General features: G+C 43.5%; 1 pseudogene across 1 annotated transcript in view; it reads left to right on the top strand.

The window, feature by feature from the left end:
- The window catches only part of LOC310824119, a 62843-nt pseudogene that overhangs the window by 18987 nt on the left and 16825 nt on the right, over positions 1 to 27031 (top strand). Inside the window, exons 4-13 of the transcript in view lie at positions 7999 to 8048; positions 13632 to 13731; positions 13865 to 13978; positions 14457 to 14545; positions 14656 to 14804; positions 15126 to 15253; positions 15376 to 15451; positions 15664 to 15824; positions 18567 to 18786; positions 18990 to 19152. The product of the transcript in view is annotated as an uncharacterized misc_RNA (transcript). The remainder of the gene's footprint in view (positions 1 to 7998; positions 8049 to 13631; positions 13732 to 13864; positions 13979 to 14456; positions 14546 to 14655; positions 14805 to 15125; positions 15254 to 15375; positions 15452 to 15663; positions 15825 to 18566; positions 18787 to 18989; positions 19153 to 27031) is intronic.

Raw genomic sequence — 27031 nt, forward strand, 5'->3', positions numbered from 1 at the left:
ATTGGCAGTTAATACCTGAACCACGAGTATGTTTTCCATTTATCCCCCCCCCTATACTAACCCTAACCCCAACCCCACCCAGAGACCTCTTCATCCCCGCTACCCCCCTTGTACAAGTTCTCTCCTGCTAATACAAATAAAATGAAATAGCCGACTGCCTATGGCCCCTGGTGTGAGCATTGATTACTTTGTCTTATGATGACTGTTGGATAGATGATTCAATTACTTAAACAAATGTATTGTTGTAAGTCGCTTTGGATAAAGGCGTCTGCTAAATGCCATGAATGTAAATGTAAATTACAATGGAGGGCCATGTCCAGAAACGACCCCGAGCCCCTACCACTGATCTATATACCTATATCTATGTCTGTGTTTTGTCTATTAATTAATAATATGATGATGATTAATCCCAACGACGTATATTTTCCAAGAAATAACATGAGCATATCTGTAATCAAATAAATATCTCCTGCGTCATAATGCTGTTGTCTTGATGACGCTGCTAGCAATGACGTAAATTTATGTAAAAGTCACTTTGGTCACTTGAACCTCCAGTTGTTGTCAAATAGCCTTTGCTGGTTGTCATTTGTAATGTGTTACGCTCATTAGTGGAAATAGATTCAATTACATTTCAACACAATGGAGAAAAACTGGTGGGACCCGCCGCAGGTAAGTTTGCCTTGCTCTATTTTAGTTTAAATAAACTGGAATACTTTATATTAAATTAAATGTCCAAGGACGTAGGATGTATCTTTCGAGAGGGGGTGCTGCCTAAATGTTGTGTAAAGGGCTGTGCCATGGCTGCTGGTGGGCCGGTCGATCTGTGGGCTGCGGGGCCGGTGAGCGACACGATGTGTGGGCTTCGCGCAGATCCACCCTACCTTCATCGAATAAGCACTAGGCCTACAAGCTCCTGTATATTTTCAGCCTACCTCAAGTCCGTGAACTGCCTTCAAGTAAACGCAAAGCTGTAAGAAGCAGGGCTGAAAATTAATCAAATTTAATCAAATCAAGCTCTATCATCCGTGGTGACAACATGTTACTGTACACTTGTTTGTATTCGTATGTTATCGTCCAGTCAAAGTAGCCTACAATTCAAAGCAACATTTCCCCCACAATCAGGACCTAGACCTACTGCAAAGAAATACTCTTAATTGGCTACACTTTGTTGTTAGATCGCTGTGAAGTAATTCATCCGACTCGGCAGACAGTTTGATCCCAACATCAAGTCAAATCGCGGTAATTTCGGTGAGCGCGCAATTCCAAAAACAGCTGTTTGTCAGTGAAAGAGCAGCGTAACAGCCTAAAAAGTGAAACGGGACGAGCTCAATCGTTGTTACAGAGAGAAATGTGGCTGCAAAATCAACCATTTTAAAGATTAACATTAAAACGAGACAGCTTTATAAATAACCTATAGAGGATGGACTATCGAAGAAAGATGATTGACAGAACAATATCAAAATGGTTAATTTGATGTTTTCAGGTAGGCCCTATCTAAAATATAACCAAACATAGTTGGCACTAATAGGTCTTAATCGACAGGACCTTTCCTTAAGTAAGTCGTAAGTTGACTTTGCAAAGGGCCTACAATTACTTACTGTACAGGCCTACATGATTTGCAATATAAATTGTGTCGGATATGTTGAATAAAAGGTAGATGTAGGCCTTTTTTAAAGGCAAAACTAGAGAGCCCCTTTTGGGGAATTGGGAACGCAACAGCCTATTCTTGAGAACATTGTGAGGTACCGCAACCTCTTTGCGAGGGAAGCCTGTTATCTAACGCAATCATATTTCTTGACGTTTCCCTGTCATTGTGTCTGTCATCTCCATCAGGAAGTTTCAAAGCCCTATGCTACTGTATTTGATAACTACCCACTCACCCCATTCAGGATGGCTAAACATAGACAATATGTAAAGATCACTGGAGACAATTGAATGGTTTTATACTCAGAAAAGACAAATACATTCATAGAGACATTCTCGAGACTGCACCTGTAGTGTGTTCACTGTATGTCCACAGGAGTGTAAAGAGGATCAGGCTGCCCTGATGATGGAGGCAGCAGGACCGGCAGCTTTCGCAGCCTACACCCCACTCCCACAGAGGACATCAAGACGGGCCAGGCACACGAGAGAGAGGGCCAGAGTGGCTAAAGAAAGAAAGGAAGAGAAGGAGGGTTGGAGGAGGGAGATGGAGGAGAGAGCGGAAGAGGTGGAGGGAGCCCAAAACCTTCTGCATAAGGTGAAGGAGCACACCGATGCAGAGAAGGAGAGGCTGAAGGAGGAGAGAGAGAGGGTGGACAAGGACAGAGAAATGGTGGACAAGGACAGAGAAATGGTGGAGAGGAAGAGGAAGATAGTCAACCATCTTAAAGATAATATGGAGAGGAAGAGGAAAGTGTTGGATAGAGACACTGAGAAAGTGAATGAATGCAATGCAATACTCAGTCGCATTCAAAAGACGCAGGAAAATAACAAAAAGGATTTGGAGGAGAGGATTGTCCAGTTGGAAATAAAGGCGAAAGAGGTGGAGGAGGTGGAGAAAGTGACAAAGGAGATGGAGGAGACTTTCCAGAGGGAGATGGAAAAAACAAGAAATGAGATGAAGAGGAGAGAGAAGGAGGTGGAGGAGAGAGAGAGGGTGGTGCAGGAGAGAGAGAAGGAGGTAAAGAAGAGCGAAGAGAGATTAAAGATGAGTGAGAAGGAGACCGAAACAATGGAGGTGATGAAGAGAAGGGTAGAAGAGGTTGACAGAGAGATGGAGAGAATCCTAGAGGAGAAAGAAATGGAGGTGAAACAAGTGAAAGAGAGGATGGAGGTGATGAAATGGGCAGAGGAGGAGAGAGAAAAAGACAGGAATGAGAAGAAGAAAGAAAAGGATATTGAATGGATGAGAAAGGAGTTGGAGGTGATGAAGAGAGTAGAGGAGGTGGAGAGAGAGAAGGAGAAAATCCTGGAGGAGAAAGAATGCGACGTTAAACGTGTGAGAGAAGAGATGGATGTGATGATAAAGAATATGGTGGAAAGGAGGGAGAGGGAAGTGAAAGAGGAGATGAGGATGAAGACAGAGATGGAGAGAGAGAGGGAGAAGATTGAAAAGGAGAAAGAAAAGGTTATTGAATGGATGAGAAAGGAGATGGAGGCGGGTATGAAGACAGTAGAAGAGATGGAGAGAATCCTGGAGGAGAAAGAAATGGAGGTGAAACAAGTGAAAGAGAGGATGGAGGTGATGAAATGGGCAGAGGAGGAGAGAGAGAGAAACAGGAGTGAGAAGGAGAAAGAAAAGGATTTTGAATGGATGAGAAAGGAGTTGGAGGCGGGTATGAAGACAGTAGAAGAGATGGAGAGAATCCTGGAGGAGAAAGAAATGGAGGTGAAACAAGTGAAAGAGAGGATGGAGGTGATGAAATGGGCAGAGGAGGAGAGAGAGAGAAACAGGAGTGAGAAGGAGAAAGAAAAGGATTTTGAATGGATGAGAAAGGAGTTGGAGGCGATGAAGAGAGTAGAGGAGGCCGAGAAAGAGATGGAGAGAATCCTGGAGGAGAAAGAAATGGAGGTGAAACAAGTGAAAGAGAGGATGGAGGTGATGAAATGGGCAGAGGAGGAGAGACAGAGAAACAGGAATGAACAGGAGAAAGAAAAGGATATTGAATGGGTGAAAAAGGAGTTGGAGGCAATGAAGAGAGTAGAAGTGGTCGAGAAAGAGATGGAGAAAATCCTGAAGGAGAAAGAAGATGACGTTAAACGCATGAGAGAAGAGATGGATGGGATGATAAATAATATGGTGGAAAGGAGGGAGAGGGAAGTGAAAGAGTTGATGACAAAGATTACAGAAGATGTCGTGAAGAGGATGAAGACAGAAATGGAGAGAGAGAAGGAGAAGACTGAAAAGAAAAGAGTAATGGCGGCGAACCTGGAGTTTGCCAGAGAGAGCATGGAGAGGGCTTTCCATAAAGGGAAACAAAATACAGGTATGCCCTCCATTATCTGCTTACAGTGCATTCTAAGCATGATCCTTTTGGCTTCTCAAATCACCTCAAAATAATTTAGATTTTATCTATACAAATGATAAGACAATTTTTCTCTTTCAGATATTTCAACACAGAGACAATTCTGGAAATCCACAACTATCTCGAACTTACTACCACAATAACTACCCTGCATACTACCACTATAACTACACTTGCCGTTTCAATTCTCTTTCATTAAAGTCATATTCAAAGGCAAACTGTGTGTCATGTTTGAAATGCTGTATTTTACAAGTTGCATAGCTGTAAACTATGTTGAGTGATGATGAGTTTAGGAAGAAAAGGTATGTAAAAAATGAATACTCCTGCACACACGATTGTTACCTCTGCTTATTTATTGTGTCGACGTTTCGGTTTATGACCTTTATCAAAACATTTTTATCTGTGAGGTCTGTATTCCTAACACCACAAAAAGACAAAGTGGTGGTGTTTGTGTTTTTTACATTTACAAGTTGAGGAAGAAAAAACATGGCACATGTATGCACATGGGTTAGATTAGAAACAATCTGGGTAAACCTTAATTTGAAGAGGTATGCATGAGGTCTGTTATGTTTTTCTCTATATGCCATAATATTGATTACAATGATCAACATATTTGTACCCTGAAAAGAACCCAAACTGAACAAGTTCCCCATTATAAGTACCTGGGCATTTACATAGATGATACACTTTTAAAATACATGTTGAAAAAGTGATCAAGAGTTTGTGAGTTAGACTTGTACTTGTTTTGTAAAGAAATGTCTTGCTTCACCTTTGATAATAGGAGATAGATTGTCTTGGCAACGCTCCTCCCTGTCCGTGATTATGGTGACACAATTTAAAATCACACGACAGCCTCAATTCTTAAACCACTAGACCCGATTTATCACTCTGCTCTGCAGTTCATTTGTAGGCATGTTTTCTGTACCCACCATTGTCTTTTGTATCAGTCTGTGGGTTGGGATTCTTTGACGTTGAGAAGGGCTTATCATTGGATTTCATCTGTATATGAAGCAGTTCTTTTAAAACTCCCATTTTACCTCACATCATTGCTTTTATGGCGACTTAGTGGCGATCAAACTTGCAGCTTGTTACTATTTAATGTGCTACAAGTGATTACAGAATTGAGAAGAACTTTTTGGCTGCTGTGCTCCTCAGATATGGAATGATCTTCAGGCTAGACTGAGGTTGGAGCACTTGGTCCCTTACACTTGTACCATCATCTGCTTTTTAGTGGACAATATATGCAATAAATACCTTTTTTACACAAACATCTTGAATCAGAATGGGTCAGCCCTAGCCTCTTACACAAACAGGGTCACAGTCAATGGGTACAAAACTGGAGCAAACGTGTGTATACCAAGATACTGTACCTCGACTCCTTTCCATTCCAAAAGAAATGTGTCCCTTTCCCTTCACTCAAATGTTGTGGATGACATGTACATAAAGCTACACACTGGTGCAGGTGTGATGTTATGAGAGCTTTAGCATTTAGCATTTCCTGTGTCCAGGCGTTCTATTCACTTCTAATAGGAGAAATGAAGGTACACTTGCCTCATAAGGCTCATTCTTGTTTCATTTGTCCTATTAGCTCCTACTGACCTCACTTTACACAGACACAGAGGAGGAGAGACTCAGACTCATTAGAAGTTTATTACTGGATCAGTTTACAAAACAAAACAAAACTGCATGGAGCGTACAGTACAGCAGAGCTTGGAGTACCAGACATGAACACACACCTCACATGCACACACACATCGGAGCTGTCACAGTGGTATACCTTGGATCACACACAGACACACACACACACACACACACACACACACACACACTCACTCTCTCTCAGGGCTGCATGCGGATAGCTCCATCCAGTTTGATGACCTCTCCATTGATCATGGGGTTCTCAGCCAGTGATGTCACCAGGTGGGCAAACTCTGCAGGGTCTCCCAGGCGCGAGGGGAAGAGCACTTGGCGGGCCAGGAATGAACGCACCTTCTCAGGTTAACCCGCCAGGAGAGGAGTGGAGAACAGACCTAAGGAGAGGGAGAGAGAGGTTGTCTGATATGGAGAGGAAGGGGGGGGGGGAGGAGTGTGTGAAAGAGTGCGTATGTATGTGTGTGTGTTTACTGACTGGGTGCGATGGTGACCACACAGATGTCCATGGGTGCCAGGTCTCGGGCGATGGGTAGAGTCATCCCAACAATACCCCCCTTAGAGGCTGAATACGCAGCCTGACCCACCTACAGAGAGAGAGAGTGAGAGTGAAGGAAGGAGCTGTTGAGACAGTGTTTGTGTGTGTGTGTGTGTGTGTGTGTGTGTGTGTGTGTGTGTGTGTGTGTGTGTGCGTGCGTGCATGGTACAATGGAGGTCTTGGCGATCTGTTGGTTCTTGTGTGTGATTGGCTGACGGTACTGCAGCATGTTGACCTCTTCCTCACTGCAGGGTCTACTACAGTTGGAGCAGTCAGAGAGCACAGCCTGGGCCCCTGCAACCAAACATACACCCTGAAATATGGTTTGGACAAAGGATCCCAATGTCAAGATAATATTGCTGTAGGGAAGCTACTCTATGACACAATACCATGTGGAAATGTCAATGATTTTCTAAAGATGAGTGGATAGTGGATAGTGGATAGTGGATAGTGGATAGTGGATAGTGCCTGGTGGGGTCGCAGACTTCAGGCAGATTGTTGACCTAATACGAAACATTAGTACTTTATTTGGACATTATATGATACTTTTGAAGCCCTGAAATAGTGGGAGTATGTTTACAAATGTTTTTTTAAAAACCCATTGAATTAAAGTTGAGAATCTCTACTTTGACCCCATAATATTTGTTTGATTTCAAATCCAAGTGTAGAGCTAAAAGAACAGAAAATGCTTCCTCTTTCCAATACTTATGAAGAGCACTGTATTCATGTTAATCAGTTGCTTCATTACTGTAATATGTGATGTGTTTTGAACTAGTATTTTGAAATACTGTTTTTAGGAGCCAATGATATAAAACAAGTGCATACATGTAAAGAACATAACACATTTTTAGAGGAGTTCAAATATGTAAAATTCAGTATTACTCGAAAGAAAATATTTGCCCAAAAATATTTGCCCCATAGTCCTTCTTGATTCAATGGGTCTGCAAACTATTAAAACCCGATAGGGATCAAACAGGCAGCAACTATTAGCAGGATGTTAAGATAAAGGCCGACAATAACATCACTGAGTGTTGCCCTCTGCGCAGGGATCCTTTCAATCATTCACTAGCCATGGCTTCAACTTCACCTCTCACATACTCTTTCGCCTGTGTTTCATGATCTGAAACACAGGTGTCATGACGGGATAAAATAATCACTTCAGCAGACGTGTCCGGGGTTACTCAGAAGAAGCGATTGAACCTGTAAAGATGGGTTACCTTCCGTACTTCTCCACCGAGACATGAACTCTCCTTGCCTTACTCATCACTCTGATCGTAGTGTAAGAAGTTTTAATAAAAAATATTATTTGTTAGTTAGTTAGTTGTGATAATACATACAAATGATAGTATTGATAATTACAGTTATCTAACAGTTTCAATGATACCTATGACTTGATCGTTTTGCTTTTGTTTCAAGTCAGATTGTTGATTTATATTTGTTCTGACCAGGTATGGATACTGGCCATATGGAATATTAAAAAAACGAGGCATTCCTTGTCTCAAACCCATCCCTTTCCTCGGGACGATGATGGGATATAAGAAGGTTTACCCAGGAGATTAAGCCCATAAACAACAACATTGTAGACTCATCCATGATGTGTGTTGTTGTGGTGAAAGCCATGGGAGCTGAATATGAATTGTTTTACCCAGAAAAATGGGCAATAAAGCTTTTGAACGAAAACGAAAAGAGAGGAGTGGGAGCCGGTCTGTAGTGGAAAAGGGCCATCATAAACTAAGCCACAGTTCAGGTTTATGACAAGCATTTATGATCTGGCTATTTCTTTGTTTTGTTTTTTGTTCCCAGGGTGGTTTCACCAATTTTGACACAGAGAGCTTCCAGAAATATGGGAAACTGTGGGGCTGAGTCTGCTAAACTGATCCTGGTTATTGTTAACTATGATGGATATATGTATCTCTCAGTGTCTACAGTATACACTCTTAAACCAGGCGGACACCGTGAGATTTTCACAAACACAGACGATCCAACCGACGAAATGGTCTCGTACACCAAGACAAATGATCTGTCTTGATGCAATGTACACTGCCCAAGCAACAATTTCATGCTTCCACATTAATAATTTGAATCTGTTATTGAGCGATTTAAGTTTTAAGCTTTTAAGTATTCTGTAGTATGGTCCCTGTGGGGGGACATGCAGCGTTCGGCCTGTAGAGGGAGCTACAGGACCGTGGCCAGGGTGACGTCGGCGAGGCTCCGTTGCACACCTGTTGCAAATGAAGCCTCGTTGACTAGATGGTTTAAGATGTGTGTGCCTCGGCGTTCGAGGGAGAAGGAGGGCGACTGGAAAGTCGCCGAGTGGCGTGTTACGAACATTGAAATTATTACGAACATTGGAATTATTACTAACATTTTATGAAAATAAACGGGATACTCCCAGAAAACAGTACCTCGACTCCGTCTCTGTGTCACAGACTTGTTACAGTGGCGCCCAACATGGGGCACAGCGAAGGCGGAGAAAAAAAGGGAATGGAGGCGTTAAGCGCGGCTATCGGAAGGATGGCCCTTATACTGGAGCAGCAGGCCCACCTCCAGCAGGAGCACCAGACCGCGGTGAGGGAGATGGTGACGGCAAGGGCTGAGGACCGTACCCTCCTCCTGGAGCTCGTCAGGGCCCTGATGATGGAGGAGGGGAGCCGGCCCTTTGCCTACGCCCAGCAGCTGCGGGACAGCGCGCGGCGGTGGCTGGACCCAGGGAACAGCTCGTCGGAGGAGGTCGGGGACCGGGTGGTGTTGGAGCAATTCCCCACGGGGCTCCCGGCCCGGACCGCCGCCTGGGTCCAGTACCACCGGCCCCAGGATCTCGCGGCCGCCGTTACCTTGGTGGAGGACGATATCTCCTTCCCGCCGCAGGAGCCCCGATGACCAACCCCGGCCCCGCGCCAGGGGGCGGGGGTCCGGCGCCCGGAAGGAGCCATGGTGACGGAGGAGGAGAGACCGGCGCCCGCCCCGAGGACGAGATGGCAGGGGCAGGCATGTCGAGAACCAGCCCTGGCCCCACAGGAAGCACCCCGAGCGACAGGGGGGGTGTGTTGGCGATGCGGACGGCCGGGCCATGTACAGGCGGAGTGCCCAGTGAGGGAGGTGGGGCAGGTCGTCCGCATCGGCGACATTCCGGGCCCTCCCCCCGGACCAGGAGCGGCGTATCGTGTTCCGGTAAGGATACAACATGATATGCACCAGGCCTTCTTGGATTCGGGCTGCATGCAGTCCATGATCCAGGAGCGCCTGGTTCGACCGGGGGCATTGTTAAAGGCATCGAGGGTGTTGGTGAAGTGTGTGCATGGGGACATTCACGAATATCCCGTGGTCACGATCAAGATTCATTTTGAAGGGAAAAAGCATAGTGTACAGGCGGCGGTTAGCCCGCGCCTCACGCATCCCCTTATTCTGGGTGTAGATTGGGAGGGGTTTCCTCAAGTGGTAAGCAGGGCTACCGGGGTGCGTGCACGACAGAGAGGGAGGTGTGAGGCGGGTAATGTGTTCTGTGCTGAGGCGGCGCCTCGCGACACTGCCGAGGAGCCGGAGCCGGCGGGGGGGTCTCAACCCGAGATTCCCCCGCCGAACTATCCGTTGCTAGGTGACTTCCCCCTCGAGCAGTCTCGTGACGAGACCCTACGATCGGCCTATGACCAAGTGATAGCGATTGATGGTACTTTGGTACGGCCAGACGCAGTACGCGCCCACCCCTATTTCGCGATTATCAGCGACAGGTTGTACCGAGTAAGTCGTGACTCACATAGCCAGGAGGAAGTAACCCAGTTGTTGGTTCCCCGTAGCCGCCGGGAAATGGTCTTCCAGGCGGCTCATTTCAACCCCATGGCGGGCCATTTAGGTTATGATAAGACACTAAACCGTATAATGGCTCGATTTTATTGGCCGGGAATTCGGGCAGAGGTGCCTAGGTGGTGCGCGAATGTCAGTTGGTAAATCCCATTCCACGGGCCCCCTTGCGGCCCTTACCATTGGTCGAGAACCCATTCGACCGCATTGCGATGGATATTATCGGGCCATTTGATCGGTGTACACAGGGATATCGATTTGTGTTGGTCTTGATAGATTACGCAACCCAATACCCCGAGGCAATACCGCTGCGCAATATCTCTGCCAGGAGTGTAGCGCAGGCATTGTTTCAAGTAATCCAAGTTCGATGCCTACCCGATGCCCCGGGTTGACGAGCTCTTGGACCGGCTTGGCACGGCCAAGTATTTCACGACATTGGATTTCACGAAGGGATACTGGCAGATTCCACTCTCGCTGGTATCCCGGGAGAAAACTGCATTCTCCACTCCGCTCGGGCTATTCCAGTTCACGGTGCTCCCTTTCGGGTTGTTCGGAGCCCCAGCCACTTTTCAGCGCCTCATGGACCCTGAGGTCCCTGAGGCAGGCGGGGCTGACGGCCAACCCGAAGAAGTGCGTGATCGGGCGGAGGGAGATCCGGTATCTGGGGTACCACTTGGGTCGGGGGGAGGTGCGGCCACAGATTGAAAAGACTGCGGCCATCGCAGCCACTCCGCGGCCCAAGACAAAGAAGGAGGTGAGGGCCTTCCTGGGGCTGGCTGGCTATTACCGGCAGTTCGTGCCGGGGTTTTCAGAGCTGGCCAGTCCCTTGACGGACCTCACCCGGAAGGGTGCCCCGGATCCGGTCCAATGGTCGGGCCAGTGCCAGGGGTCGTTCGAGGCCCTTAAGGGAGCTCTTTGTGGAGAAACGGTCCTGTATGCGCCTGATTTTAACCTCCCTTTCTCCCTACAGACGGACGCGTCGGATAGAGGCCTGGGAGCAGTGCTGACCCAGCGGGTGGAGGGGGCTGACCGGCCGGTGCTGTACCTGAGCCGCAAACTATCGGAGAGGGAGGGCCGGTACAGCACGGTGGAGAAGGAGTGCCTGGCCATCAAGTGGGCGGTCGGCGCCCTCCGCTACTATCTGCTGGGTCGCGCTTTCACCCTCTACTCCGACCATGCTCCCCTCCAGTGGCTCCACCGGTGGTATCTCGCCTTCAACTTTTCGGTCGTGCACAGACCGGGGGCGCAGATGGTCGTGGCAGACTTCCTCTCCCGTGCAGGGGGGGGGGGGGGGAGTAGGTTGTCAGCCGTCGTGTCCCCGGCCTGTGTCGGGTGGTGGGGGTATGTGGGGGGACATGCAGCGTTCGGCCTGTAGAGGGAGCTACAGGACCGTGGCCAGGGTGACGTCGGCGAGGCTCCGTTGCACACCTGTTGCAAATGAAGCCTCGTTGACTAGATGGTTTAATATGTGTGTGCCTCGGCGTTCGAGGGAGAAGGAGGGCGACTGGAAAGTCGCCGAGTGGCGTTGTGTTACGAACATTGAAATTATTACGAACATTGGAATTATTACTAACATTTTATGAAAATAAACGGGATACTCCCAGAAAACAGTACCTCGACTCCGCCTCTGTGTCACGGACTTGTTACAGTCCCAAACACAACTTGTGCGTTGCCAATGTTTGACAACATCCTGGATTCTCATTGGTTGAGGCTCCTATATTGCCTCTGAGCACGAGTCTTCCCTCCATGTCATTGAAAGGGCAAAAATGTAATTAAAAAAATAAAGAAAAAAAGGGTTCTAAAAGGATTCTTTGGTTGAATAACTCTTATGGGTTCCATTTGCAGTGCCCTGCGTAAGTAATGGGACAAGCATTTTTTCTTCTTTTGCATTATGCAAATGTCCAAATTAAGCACTCATGTTCAGTATTTGGTCCCCAATCCTTTGTATGCAAAAGTGCAAAAGTCTGTGACCCATTGACCCAACCAGACGCTGGGTATCTTCTCTGGTAATGCTCTGCCAGACCTATATTGTAGCGATTGTTGTTTGTTTTTTTAGGATGTTTTGTCCTCCTCTTCAGCAAATTAAATGCATGTTCTATAGGATTCTATAGGATTCACTTTTTGGCCCTGAATAATTTCCTAGTTGCTATGGCAGTATGTTTTGGGTCATTGTCCTGCTGTATGGTGAAATGCCGTCCAATGAGTTTGGAGCAATTAACTTGTACTTGGACTGACAAGATGTTTCTGAACACTTCCGAATTCATCCTCATCAAAGGAGACGTGAGCCAGTTCCAGTGGAAGCCATACATGCCCAAGGCATAACACCCCCTCCCCCATATTTCACAGATGATGTGGTATGCTGTGAATATTGGGCAGTTCCTTTTTTTCTCCACACTTTCTCCGGTACATGTTTTTCCAGAACTCTGCAGGCTCTTTTAGGTACTTTTTAGCAAACCGTAACCTGGCCAGCCTGTTTTTATGGCTGAGTAGTGGTTTGCACCTTGCAGTGTAGCCTCTGTAGTTCTGCTGGTGAAGTCTTCTGCGGATGGTAGTCTCTGACTCATTGACGCCTACCTCCTGGAGAGTGTTCCTAATCTATGGGGCAGATGTTGTTGTTTTTTTTATTTTTTATTATGGTGAGCATTCTTTGGTTATCCACTGGAAGTCTTCCTTGCCATTTGCGATTTCTTAGCTCACCAGTGCTTTCTTTCCTTTTAATGAAGTTCCAAACTGTTGATGTTGGTAGGTTTAAGGTTTTAATGTTTCATTTTTTTCTGATATTTCAGCATCATAATGGCTTCCCTGACTTTCAATAACATCTCTTTGGTCCTCATGTTGACAAGACACCAATAGCAGACTGCACAAATTATGTGACGGAACACACCTGACGAACACACCTGTCAAGCCAATTGTCCCATCACTTTTGTGTAGCCTGAAATAGGGGGATTATGCATAAAAGTGTTGTAATTTCTGAATGATAAACCAATATGTACACAAATAACATCAAATAAAAGATGAGAATCTCTACGTTCTCATTTCAACTCCAAAAAGAAGAAAAAATGCTTCACTGTCCCATTACTTTCGCACGGTACTGTATAACCTTCTGTGGAAAAGGGTTCTACATGGAACCCAAAAGGTTTCTTCAAAGGGAGAGTGGAAGAAGAACCCTTTTTGGTTCTAGGTAGCACTTTTTTTCTAAGAGTGCAGGATCTGTGATGGGTCTGTCTGTCTCTATCTACGGTATATTCGCTTGAATGCCACAGCCTATTTGAGTATTGTTGCTGACCATGTGCATCCCTTCATGGCCACAATTGACCCATCTTCTAATGGCTACTTCCAGTATGATAATGTCAGCATGATAATGTCACAAAGCAAAAGTTGTCTTAAACTGGTTTCATGAACATGACAATGAGTTCAGTGTTCTTCAGTGGCCTTCCCAGGATCTGAATCCAATAGAACACCTTTGGGATGTGGTAGAACGGGAGATTCACATCTTGAAAGTGAACCTGAAAAATCTGCAGGAATTGAGTGATGCAATCATGTCATCATGGAACAGAATCTCAAAGGAATGTTTCCAACATCTTGTGGAATAAATGCCACGAAGAATTGAGGCTATCTTTGTTTTTGCTGGTCTGTAGGATCTATGATGGCCGTCAGCCCATCCTGTGTATCATGGACACAGCCATGATCAAAACCATCCTCATCAAGGAATGCAACTCCCTTTTCACTAACAGGAGGGTAATACGCTAAATTGAAGTTGTTGTATGGGGAAAAAAACATAAGGGCTCCTTAAATAGATAATATCATTGTTATTATAGCATTATTAATAGTAGGTTAATCTTGCAGTTTATAATTATTATTATTTTTCTAGAATATCTATCTCAACGGGCCTCTGTATGACGCCGTGTTTATCGCTGAGGATGATGCATGGAGACGGATCCGCAGTGTCCTGTCTCCCTCCTTCACCAGTGGGCGGATCAAAGAGGTACAGTCCCATCTCTCCTCTCCTTCTTTCATTCATTCCTTTATACAACACAAATAAATGAATGACTGACAACTCTGACGCGCGCGCGCGCGCGTGTGTGTGTGTGTGTGTGTGTGTGTGAGAGTGTGTGTGTGATTTGTACTATGTGTATAGTGTGTATTCATTGTTGTTTGTTGTTGTGTGAAGCAGCAACTTTAATTAATTAATCCAAGACAAATTTTCATCCGGGACAATAAAGTATATTTGATCTTATCTTCGATAAGTTCAGTGGTCAGATGACAGAGTATAGAATAATAGTTCATCTTTGGAGTCACTTATTTTTTGACTATATACATAATGTATCCTGTATGGATGTATATTCTCAGGCTATATAAACATTAAAATAATTCCTGTTTCAAACATGATATTAATATATGTTTTGCACATATTAATCCACGTATCAATCATGATATTTTTCCATGTATCCTTCCCAACTCAGATGCTCAGGATCATGAAGCAGCACTCTGGTAACTTGGTCAGCAATCTGAAGAAGACGGCTGATAACGATGAGCCCATTGAACTAAAGGAGTGAGTATTTATCTCCGAGACGATAAGGTGAATTTGTAATTTCAGTGAACTCCCCCTTTAATTTTGTGGTTGTGATTCTGGTGGTCAGAGATTGTGTGGTTGTGTTCCAGGTTCTTTGGACCATACAGTATGGATGTGGTCGTCAGTACTTCATTCAGTGTCGACATCGACTCCCTCCACAACCCCTCCGACCCCTTTGTGACCAACATCAAGAAAATGCTCAAGTTTGACATCTTCAGCCCACTGTTCCTCACAGTCGGTACAACTGCCCCCATATAGCTTTCAGTCATTTTGTGCTTAATAAATGAAGCTATCGATTTTATTGATTAGACTGACATAAACCACACTGCCAATGGTTTGAGCTCTACTCATTTGACAAACACATGGGCCCTGTCCAGAACCAACCTCTAGTTCCTAAATGCTGGACACTTGGAGATCTGAGTGGACTGGATACAGAAGTGTCTAGGGATAGAGCCTAGGAGTTGTTTCTGGACAGGGCTGTGCATTGAATAGGATTGGAGTCACGTATCATGGTATTTCCTGTTCCTGTTTGTAACCGTGGCATTTCCTGTCCGTCCAGCATTCTTCCCCTTCATGGGTCCTGTTATGGCAAACATGGAGGTATCCCTATTCCCTGCCTCGGTCACAGATTTCTTCTACGCTGTCTTTCAGAAGATCAAGTCCAATCGCGTGGCTAGCACCAGGAAGGTATGTAAATATAACTGATCAAATATACGATCTTCAGCCAGTATTGTGTAATACAATTGTAGAGATTTGGTAGCATCTGGTAGTTCTCATGTGATTTTGATCTGACGTAAGCCTGCTTCCAGAGTCGGGTAGATTTCCTGCAGCTGATGATAGACTCACAGAAAGACAGCAACTCAAAGGGAGAGGAGCAGAGTAAAGGTGCCTGCCTTAAACACACACACACACACACACACACACACACACACACACACACACACACACACACACACACACATACACACTGTATACTAGCATCTAACACACACACATACAGTACCTGCCTCAAACACCTATACCTACAAACACACCGTGGAAATACTCTACTTCGTCCCTTTCTCACACCTACCACCCCATTTCTCCCATCATCATAGGATTGAGTGACCATGAGATCTTATCCCAGGCAATGATGTTCATCTTTGCTGGCTATGAGACCACCAGTAGCTCTCTGTCCTTCCTGGCCTACAATCTGGCAACCAACCCTCACATCATGACCAAGCTGCAGGAGGAGATAGACACTGTGTTTCCCAACAAGGTAACCCCTCTGCAGACTCCTATATAGTACTATTCATGTGGAACAGGAAATATGATAGTGACAGTGTTTTAGAGGGTACTGATGAGTGTGTAACCCCTGACTTCTACAGATGGTTAGATAGGTGACAGTATTTTGCAGTGTGCTAATGTGTCTGTAGCATCCCTGTGCAGACTTCTGCCCAGTATTATTCATTTGAAACAGGAAGTAGATAGGTGTTGTTGGAATCTTCAGAATAGTTAAAAGGCCAGTACCTGAGGACCTGAGGGATCTACAGGGTATATACCTTAAAAGCATGTCTGACATGCAGTGGTGTGCATGACCATAGAGTGATTTCTAAACTAATACAATTATCTTAAAATAAATTATAAAACTAACAGGTAATCAGTGCAGAGACTTGTGTGATATGTGCTCTCCATCTGACTCGTGCTGCTGCATTTTGTATCATTTGCCAAGAGCTTTCTTTGGTCGACCAGACAGGAGAGTGTTACAGTAATCAAAGTTGCTAGTAATACAAGCATGCATTCGTCTCTCAGTGTCAGCCTGGGAGAGGAAAGGTTGCACCTTTACACCTGTGTTCTGTAAAGGTCCATGTAATATTCAAGCGTTCTAAAAGCTTCCTAACGGTTGTAATGACTATCTTTAATCGGTAGCGATCAGGGAACAAGATCCCTTATAATAAATCCCTTATGAATAAATATTTCATTTACGAACGCTGTTTTGGTTCGGAAAACACGCTTTTTAAAATGCAGTGTCCTACCTGACATTCGGTTTGCATATAAACATGTTGTGAGTGCCAGGGGTGTTCTAGGGGAGTAGACTGACCTTTCTCTGGTGGCTGCCTCTCCCAATCGTGTGCGCATGTAGAAACACAACAGCTAATGTCCAACACTGCAAGTTCATTTCGGGGGGATATATTATTATTAGGGAGGATGTTGTTGTTTGGACAACTTCAGACAGAATTTCTCCACGATGGCAGATTTCCGGCAAACTTACTTACTCTTCTTTAAGTGATACAAATATGTTTTAGTCACATTCTTGATATGGGTTTCAAAATTAAGATCTGAGTCAATGGTAACACCTTGTTTTTTTGCCTGGTGCTTAGTGTTACTGTAAGTAGTGTCTTTAAGTGTGCAGACAGTTTGACCAGGACAAGGACAAAGAGCATTTTGGCATCAGCATTAATTAATTAATTCTAAGGTCATTAAGAACCTAGTTAATAACTTAACAACATAGTGCTATCTCAGTGCTATGATCGGCACAAAAGCCAGATTGGAACATGTCAAATGGGAATAAGGAGATCATTTAACAGTTTGAACACCTTTTTTTCAAGAATTATTATTTTTTTGCTTAAAAAGGGAAGGTTGGAGATTGGCCTAAAATCGCAAAGGACTGAAGAGTCTAAGTTACTTTTCTTCAGGAGGGGTTTCACCATGGTAGTTTTAGGTGCAGATGAACAGACCCCCACTTTGCTGAGCATTTCTGTATGACCACTGCAAAAGAGTTCATAGTGCTTCCGTGTGGTGGAAGGTGGGGTAACAAGTCATCAAACACATCTTCAGGTCTTGCCTGAGTGATCCTCCTCACCTAATATTGGTTCTCTTATCTCAGAAGTATGTTGCAAATTCCTCACATTTGTAGGTGGAGAGCAGATCACCAGGTGTCTTGTGGGCGGGATTTATAAGGCTGTCAATCGTTGAAAAGAGCACTGTTTGAGTTGTTATGATTCATTATCAATTTTGAGAAATGATCCCGTCTGTCTTGGCGTTTTTTTATTGCCTTATTAAAAGCAGAAAGATGCTCTCGAAGAATATCAAGGTGGACCTGCAGTTTTTGTCCGCTCAGACTTTCTGCAAATTCTTTTAAATTTGGCCACAGCCTTTTTCAGTTTGACTGGTGCTACAGAGTCGATAGTTGCCCTTAGTTTGGTGTTGAAGCTGGTTGCTAAATCATTATCACAGGAGGAAGCTGTTGATGGTGTACTATTCATATTCATATTCATCATGAAATTCTCATCTGCTCAGCGACATGGCTAGATAAATAATAGAGTGAAAATATATTTTTTCCCCACTTCTAATAGACTGACATGCATTCATGTTTAGCCAGGTTTCAGATAAAAACATTACAGTGCAGCTTTCGCTCTGAGATAAGATCAATAAAGGTTTTGCCAGATAGGGACCTAATATTCAAAAGCACCATGGTAATGTTCTCTGGGCTGTTCGGTGCTGCCCGGCCACAGTTAATGGAATGGATACCAAGTTATTCACATTTGAACCACCTGACAGTTTTCTTGTAGTCTGTCGACTGTGATAGGAAATAATAGACTATAGCACATTCAGTATTCCAAGCAGTCAATCCACTAAAAGCAGCCCAGTTTAGTGGCATTTTGACTTCTGATTGATCCTTGTGTACATCTATCATTTACATTGTTCAGTGGAATCTAAATGTATTTTCTTCTAACTATCAAGATAACATTATTTAGCGATTTTTTTGTTTATTCATGTATAACAAAAAAGCAAGACACTATTACACATGTACATTGAAAGTAATGGCGTTCTGTATGCGGGTGTCATGAAATTAGGCTATGCAGATTAGAATAAGTATAGTACTGTGTTCATTTCCCCCCAAAAAAACACAAAAAACTAACAGCTCTTCAGATTTGCGACGAAAAAGAGTTAGTTCTGGGCTACGGCTACGTGAACGACCAATCACTAGTGCTCATGTGAGTGTAATATCCCTGTGCAGGCTCCTATCCAGTACGAGGCTCTGATGCAGATGGACTATCTAGACAGCGTTATCAACGAGTCTCTCAGGTTGTACCCCATCGACTTGAAAGAGTCGCCAAGAAATCTGTTGAGATCTGCGGCATCACCATCCCCAAGGGTATGGTCATCATGATACCCATCTGGACCTTGCACCGTGACCCCGATGTGTGGGAAGACCCAGAGGAGTTCAAACCAGAGAGGTAATGGGCCACATCTTAACCACAACCACAATATCAATCACAACAGCAACGATAAGAGCAGTGTTCCACAAACAACCATAAAACAAACCTAAATGCGACGACCAAACACAAACAGGTTTCTTCAACCATGTATAACCATCATATTACTGTGATTTAATTGATATGTTCTTTAACCCCTCCTCCTCTGAACTCTCCGTGTGTAGGTTCAGTAAGGAGAACAAGGAGAGCATCGACCCATACACCTACATGCCGTTCGGGTTGGGCCCACGGAACTGTATCGGGATGCGATTCGCTCTGGTATTGATGAAACTGGCGATGGTGGAGATTCTACAGAGGTTCAACTTCACCGTCTGCAAAGAGACAGAGGTGAGACAAAATAATGATACAATGATTGTAAATATAATTTTGTACCTATGACTTTGTTGCGTTTCTATATGTAGCAGAGGTGATTTTGGAATCACACTCGGGTGATGAGGTAGCCCTGCCTGAGACATGTAAACTGAAGTGTCGCCCTCAGACCTTGAGGATGTCCTCTTGGCTTAATAGTAGCGTTTGTGTCTTCCACATGGGAGACCCGGGTTTGAACCCCCATACTACAATTCTGTACTTGCGTACTGCATGAGTATGTACTCCCCATTTAATTTCCCAGATTGCATTTTTCAGTACTAGGCGCCAATCATCCTCAGTATAGGCTACCTACTAAATGATGGAAGTGTGAGATTTAAAAAAAAAGCTATTTGTATTTCTGCAAAACTCCCTCGAGACTTCATAGGGCCATTTTAATGTATGTCGACCCAAGAGAGGTTGTCCAGGAGTTTGAGTTTATTTGAATTTATAGTGCAATGCTACCCGAACGTAACAGTGACACTGTATTAGGTAACATTCATAGTGTAACGCTGACATCTGTTTTACTCGTTCCTTCATACTTTAACTGTGTGTCAACTCTCACCAGATCCCCATTGAGATGGACCTGTCCCGCTGCCAGGAGTCCAACGACAACCAGCTCAAAGCAGACAGCCAGTGATGAGGACCTGCCCTGCTGCAGGTCTCTCAGTTATTATGTTACACATAGATCTAGGATCAGCCCCAACACTGGCTACTTTCAAAAATGGGCTTAAAAAAAAAAAGGGCTTCGCTTTTGCCTTAAATTGAAACTAAATTGGTGCTAATAATTGCACTGTGACCCTAAAATGCACTGTGACTTTTATTCTTTTTTTATGTCTTTTATGCGTTTTTATTCAAAAAAAAATGTCATGCTGTTTCCTTTTTATCTATTTTACGTAAAGCACTTTGAATTGCCTCTGTGTATGAAATGTGCTATATAAATAAACTTGCCTTGCCTTGCCTTGCCTCGCCTTGCCTCTGGGCTCTGCTGCTACTGTATGCTGCTCTCTTTGTATCTGTCTAATAGTGGAGGTCCAGGACTAGTTGTACAGAGACAGTTGTTGTCTGTCGTCTGCAGGGCAGGGATTTGCATGTGACTTGTGCATGTTTTGTACTCGTCTGGTAGTGGGTCTCTATCATCACGCTAAAAACGTGTGTATAATCACAAACTAAATCATAACATGAGAATGAACAACATGCCATCAAAACATGACAATAAATAGGTGTTAGATTAGATTCAACTTTATTGTCATTGTGCAGAGTACAAGTACAGAGACAACGAAATGCAGTTAGCGTCTAACCAGAAGTGCAAAAAAGCAGAAAAGTGCAATGTGAACAATGTATACCGGTAGAGCAGTATAAGCAATATATGAGCAGTATAAGTAGTGCAGTATAAGGAGTATATGAGCAGTATAAGCAGTATATGAGCAGTATAAGTAGTGCAGTATAAGCAATATATGTGTTAACAGTAACATTATAAGCAGAATAAATATAGAATGCAGTATGAACAGTATAAGCAGTATATGAGCTGTATAAGTAGTGCAGTTACCAATGTATTGGGTCTATCTATGGGTATCGTAGTGCAGCAGTAGTCAAAATGTACCTGCATTTTATCGGTTGAAGTGCCATCTCATCTGTCATAAGATTTGACTTGTAAAACTGAAAAGTAGGATACAACTAATAGCCTAAATGTATAAACACAGACCACAACCAAAAAACAACATGGGAAAATCGTTTACGCATCCTCTGCAGCAGGAACAGTGCAGAGAAAAAGTATGTACAGTAAACCCCATAACTGAATACACTTCATACGCTTCAGCGCGACACAGAACGCCTATACTGCAACAAAGTAAAAAGATGAGACAGACACGTGTCTTCAATAACTTGCATGTTTAATCAAAATACAAGCATTCGGCACATCGTTAACTTGTAGGAAAGTTTAATCAGGTTTTATCAATTGTATTATTTTAAATGTGAAATAAATATCATCAGTGCAGAGGCTATAACACACTACAAAAGTCACATTAAATCACGGAAAGTAGGCTAGACTAATTAACGGAACTATATGAATATACAGCCCGAGCCCAGTCCAGGGTTCTGAAAGCGACAAGTAACAAGTGTGCCCATCAACGGTCTAGATATTAGGCCTATACGTAACATTTAGTCCTCCACTTTATATCACAGGTAGTATAACGTTTAAAATGACTACAAAACAAAAGCAATATAGTCTACAGTGAACGGCGCATTGTCCATTTGTCATACATGTCCAAACAGACCTGCTCACTTGAATAGGAAAGTAGCGCGGCGGTTCGTTGCTTCAGCAAACCTCTCGATGACTTTACTGTTGAAATCCATCTGTCCCTGGATCAATGCATTTTCAATGGAAATCATGTCAAGGCCGTTCAGTCGCTGGTGTCTGTTCTGTTCTGACAGATGTATAATGTCTTTGAATCCAGCCGATGCCCAAATAGTCTCCACCAAAAATCATACATGGGAAACAGAACAGCGCATGTTTCGAGGTGGTAGCGGTTAGCCATCTCTTTTTGTCAAACCATTCCTGTTGGCCCGAAACGTTTTATCTCCAACTTCTCTTCCAAAGGCAATATACTAAACCGCATGGTCAACAAATAATCTACACGATTCATTGTGAAAACTTTAGCTAGCTAGCATTAGCGATAGATGTACAGTAGATGAACTGAATTGCTTTATGATTATTTCCTGTCATGTCAGACCACGTTAACGACATTAGCGTTTAATAGTTTTTCGCCACCTGTTGCTAGGCAGAATTCATACCCAATATAATTTGCGTGAGGTTTTTCCTGCTTACGCCAAACACGCTCACGTTGTTCCCCTCGCAACGATGGGGCAGAGTGCTCCGCTGCCCCACAGCAGAAAGACGGGACAGGGAGCTCAGTCCGCACACACTAGTAATTACTAGTAATTAGTAATTACTCCAAAAACAGCACTATACGGATTATGAGTCAAGTTTTATATATTTATACACACCAATTTCACCATTTAATCTATTTTGTATTAAATATAAAATACTTATTATTATTACTAATAAAAAATATGACTAATAATTGTTTCGTATTTGTAATGTACTTTATGAGACTTTATGTTTGTAATGTACTTTATAAAGAAAAAAAACCTGTATATCCCCAAATTTGATTCTATGCAATATGTTTTTTCAAATGTTGTATTTGTCTTGTAGGCTACTTTTGTGTAAGCCGTATATTGTGGGTAAAATGCACTATAAATTCAAATGAACTTAAACTTAAATGTGTATTGCAGTGGAATCCGATCCGCGTGTAAATCGAATCAATTTCCCATTGACATGAATGCAAGATTTACGCGCGCGGATTTGGAGTTAGGATTCCACCCAAAATGCGTTGCTATTGGTATCATTATGACGTTGATATGTACACAGAATTGAGAATGTTCTGCAATAATACACAAAGTTCTTGAACTTTTAGTTCAGTGGCATAACGAGCTAAGACGCAACCTGAACCTGTGCAATCAGTATTACCAGAGTGAGATATAAAGAGATTATAACCGGAAGATTCGGCGCTTATACACAGCCTACTGACTGAGGTAGGCTAATGTAGGCCAGAGATGTAGTATAGTTGACATATAGTATAGTTTTATAACACTTGTATTTGTAAATACTTGAGACGGCATAGGCCGACTACCTTTACAGCATTTGGACAAGGGACGCGTAAAAATGTCACTGAGAGATATCTGTCACTAGGAGATGATATTCCCATTAAGTCGAATTCAGCGTTGGATATTTCTATATGCCTAAAAACTCACATCTTTAGAAAGGCCTTCCTTTAGGTCCTGTCCTCTTGTTGTTGTTAGTGTTTTGTTTGTGTTTTTGTTCGTGTGTCTATTGCACTCAACTGCACAGGCTTTGAAATTGTCAGCTACAAATGAAAAACACATTCCAAATAAAATATATTTTTTATTATTATTATGAGAGACCTAAATGACCTAACCCAGACCTAACCCATGAATTGAATTAGGGCTATTTTAATTTTGCCGAGGTCTTCTGCTTATTAGCCTATAGGCTCCTACCTGTACCAGGCCGATTCCAGTTAATAAAATGTGCCCATTATATGGCCACTGATATTTGACCTGTTGGCCACAATTGTAGGCTATATTTCAAGGCGTGTCAACAAACATAGCCAGCCAACCCACACTGGAAGCTTTTGCTGACTCTAACATAGGCCTCTGACAGGACCAAGTCACTTCGAACCATTGCATCGAACGCTGATAAGAGTTGTTAGGCAGTGAATTACCATGATAGTCATTCCAAACCCATTATGACGCCAGCCGAACGCACATTATAGATAATAACATTTCTTTGCTGCCAATCGGTGTATTGGTATTTGTTGACTGATTCAGGAGGGCAAACTCAAAGATTGTTATCCCATTCTCATTTGGGGAATCTTTCTGACATTCCTGTTGCATTATAGTATGGGTGTGTGGAGATTATTTCAATAATTTTTGTTTGTGTTCTATCTACTGTAGGTGCATAAAAACAATGGAGGTGAAAATATATATGAGTATTGAGGATATCAGGAAGGAGCATGAGAGGATTAAGACAGAGAAGGCAGAGTTTGAGAAAAAGATAGAGGAATATGAGAAACAAAAGAGAAGGGACCAGAAAGTTAGGCAGAGGGAGGAGGAGATCCTGGCCAGAAAGGCAGAAAGACTGCAGGAGGACAGGAATGAGTTCAATAGGGAGAGGGAGGAGATGGACAGTGGGATCAAGATCCTCATGAAAGAGAAGGAAGAGCAGGAGAAGGAGTCCTCAAAGGAGATACTTAGAAAGGCTGAGAAGGCAGAGGCAGAGTTAAATATGATGAGGAAGGAGAGCGTGAAAATCCAAAGAGACGGGCAGAAGGTGGAGCAAGAAATGCTCAGGATGTGGAAGGAGAAGGAGACATTTCTCAAGGCCAAGAAACAGATGGAGAAAGAGATGGAGAAAAATATGGTGGCAGTCAAGAGAAGAGAGGCCCTGGTGATGGAGGCCGAAGAAAGACTTAAACTGAGCAAGGAAAAAGAGAAGGAAGAGCAGGAGAAGGAGACCTCAAAGGAGATGCTTAGAAAGACAGAGAAGGTCGGAGCAGAGTTGCAAATGATAAAGAAGGAGTGGATGAAAATCAAAAGAGACGGGCAGAAGGTGGAGCAAGAAATGCTCGGGATGTGGAAGGAGAAGGAGACATTTCTCAAGGCCAAGAAACAGATGGAAAAAGAAATGGAGGCAGTCAAGAGGAGAGAGGCCCTGGTGATGGAGGCCGAAGAAAGACTTAAACTGAGCCAGGAAAAGGAGACGCTAGAGCAGGAAAAGGAGACCTCAATAGAGATGCTTAGAAAGACAGAGAAGGTCGGAGCAGAGTTGCAAATGATAAAGAAGGAGTGGATGAAAATCAAAAGAGACGGGCAGGATGTGGAGCGAGAAATGCTCAAGATGTGGAAGGAGAAGGAGACATTTAAAAAGGTTAAGAAACAGATGGAGAAAGAGATAGAGGCCATCAAGAGGAGAGAGGCCCTGGTGATGGTGGCTGAAGAAAGAGCGAAACAGAGTCTGGAAAAAGAGAAGCTAGAACAGGAGAGGGAGACATTGAAGAAGGTGAGCATGGTGACGATTAGAGAGATGGTAGAGAACCTATAGACTAAGTAGATGAAGGTGATTGTTGCTAGTTTTACTATAGCATTTAGTCCATGACCTTCAACTCTCAGTTGAATTTGTCCAATTCTTGTCTCACCTTGCACTCCCCTCTGATGTTACTTTTTTAATTTCAGATGAACGATGGCTCCAGATATGCCCTAACCCTCATGTTCTCGTTGAGAGCGACTCCTCTGATGGCTCAGCTGGTACACAATCAGGCAAACCAGGGGACGAGCCTTTCTGTCAAAAGCCTTGTTGATGTGGCCCTGGCTGAGAGCGTGTGGGGGTGCAGAGATAAGACAGGGGACTGCACATGCCGACACCGTTAGCCTGGAACCCTCAACACAATTGGCCGCTATTTAGGGATACATAGCAAATCAAGTTATATAGTTGTCTTAAGTTCAATAAATTAAGTTGAACATTAAATTAAATTGACTTCCTTTCTCTACCACTGTGACTGCTTGTGGCATTTATTATTATAGAAAGTCTTACTTGTGATGACCGTGATGTATGTAGCTGAAGATGAATGTAGCTATTTATTTTAAGTCGCTCTGGATAAGAGCTTCTGCTAAATTACTCAAACGTAGGCCTAAAGTACATCCGTAAAATAATGTATCCATTTCCTGTTAACCATCTCTAAACCCTAGATGGCAGTATTTACTCTTACACCAGAAACGTGACCAGTTTCACGTGTGGATGCAGAAGAAATAGCCTCCCAATCTGTTTCTGCAAGGAACTTCTAATTTATGGATTCTGTACATGGATTCTGTCTTGTCAAGTCTGAATATCTTAGAGTTGGGGTTTGTCCTCTACCTCCAAATATAAATGAGGACAATCACTTTGTTTTTCATACAGGTACCACTATTGTATGTATTTCTATAATCTATGTTTCTATTACTTTACCATACTATGAAACTAATTGAATATGTTTTTAAGCGTCCAAAAAGCATTGATACCATTTCCAAGCACTCCAAGAATCATTTTGCGTTGCTGCTGCAGCAGCCGCGCAATGTCAACACTTTAGACACGCACTGGTGTAGCATGTAACATTAAAATCCATCAACTTCATATCACACCATTGATGATTGGTGAACTTGTTGGATCAGTTAAGGCCTGTGCCAGAAATCAGTACACACACCAATCACACAATGGGACTATAACAGGCACATACAGTGCATTCTGAAAGTATTCAGACCCCTTCACTTTTTCCGTATTATGTTATGTTACAGCCTTATTCAAAAATAGATGAAATTATTTTTTTTCCTCATTAATCTACACACAATACGCAATAAGGTGCTTCAACAAAAAACGTAAAGGGTCTGAATACGTATGTAAAGGTGATATTTCAGTTTTTTATTTTGAATAAATTAGCAACAATTTCTAAAAACCTGTTTTTGCTTTGTCATTATGGGGTATTGTGTGTAGATTGATGAGGAAAAAGGCTGTAACATCACAAAATGTGGAAAAAGTGAAGGGGTATGAATACTTTCCGAGAGCACTGTATTTACATCTTGATTCACATAATCACACCTCGTACACACTTGCAAGTGATAGCAACGCCTATCACCTGTCCCAATAAAGGGATGCTACAAGCGCGCCATTTCATCCTTTCCACTCTTCACTCTCTGACTGTCTGAAGTGTACTGTAGTTGTGTTGTTGTAGCTGGGTACACCTCAGCCTATGATTCTCATGGGGCGTTAGTTTGAAAAGTGTACTGTAGTTGTGTTGTTGTAGCTGGCTACACCTCAGCCTATGATTCTCACGGGGCGTTAGGTTGAAAAGTGTACTGTAGTTGTGTTGTTGTAGCTGGCTACACCTCAGCCCATGATTCTCATGGGGCATTAGGTTGAAAAGTGTACTGTAGTTGTATTGTTGTAGCTGGCTACACCTCAGCCTATGATTCTCACGGGGCGTTAGATTGTCTCTGATAGAATCTTACGGTTCAGCTCAACGACGATTTTCACCTTCTGAGCACCTGTTAACTCTCTGAGCTAGCAGGCTAACCTGTGAGCTCTCAATTCTTTGTTATTGTTGAACCCTAGCTCGACGATAATTCCTCAGGTTATTATTAGAACTTGCAAGGTCACATGTGTAGGCTACAGCTAGCACTTGGGACGGACGGCTAACTAAGTTACTTGTTGTTTCCGGACAGCTGAGAACCTTGGCTAGCTTTGACAAGGTAA

The sequence above is a fragment of the Argentina silus genome (genome assembly GCF_951799395.1).
Source record: "Argentina silus genome assembly, chromosome: Y".
Classification (NCBI taxonomy): domain Eukaryota; kingdom Metazoa; phylum Chordata; class Actinopteri; order Argentiniformes; family Argentinidae; genus Argentina; species Argentina silus.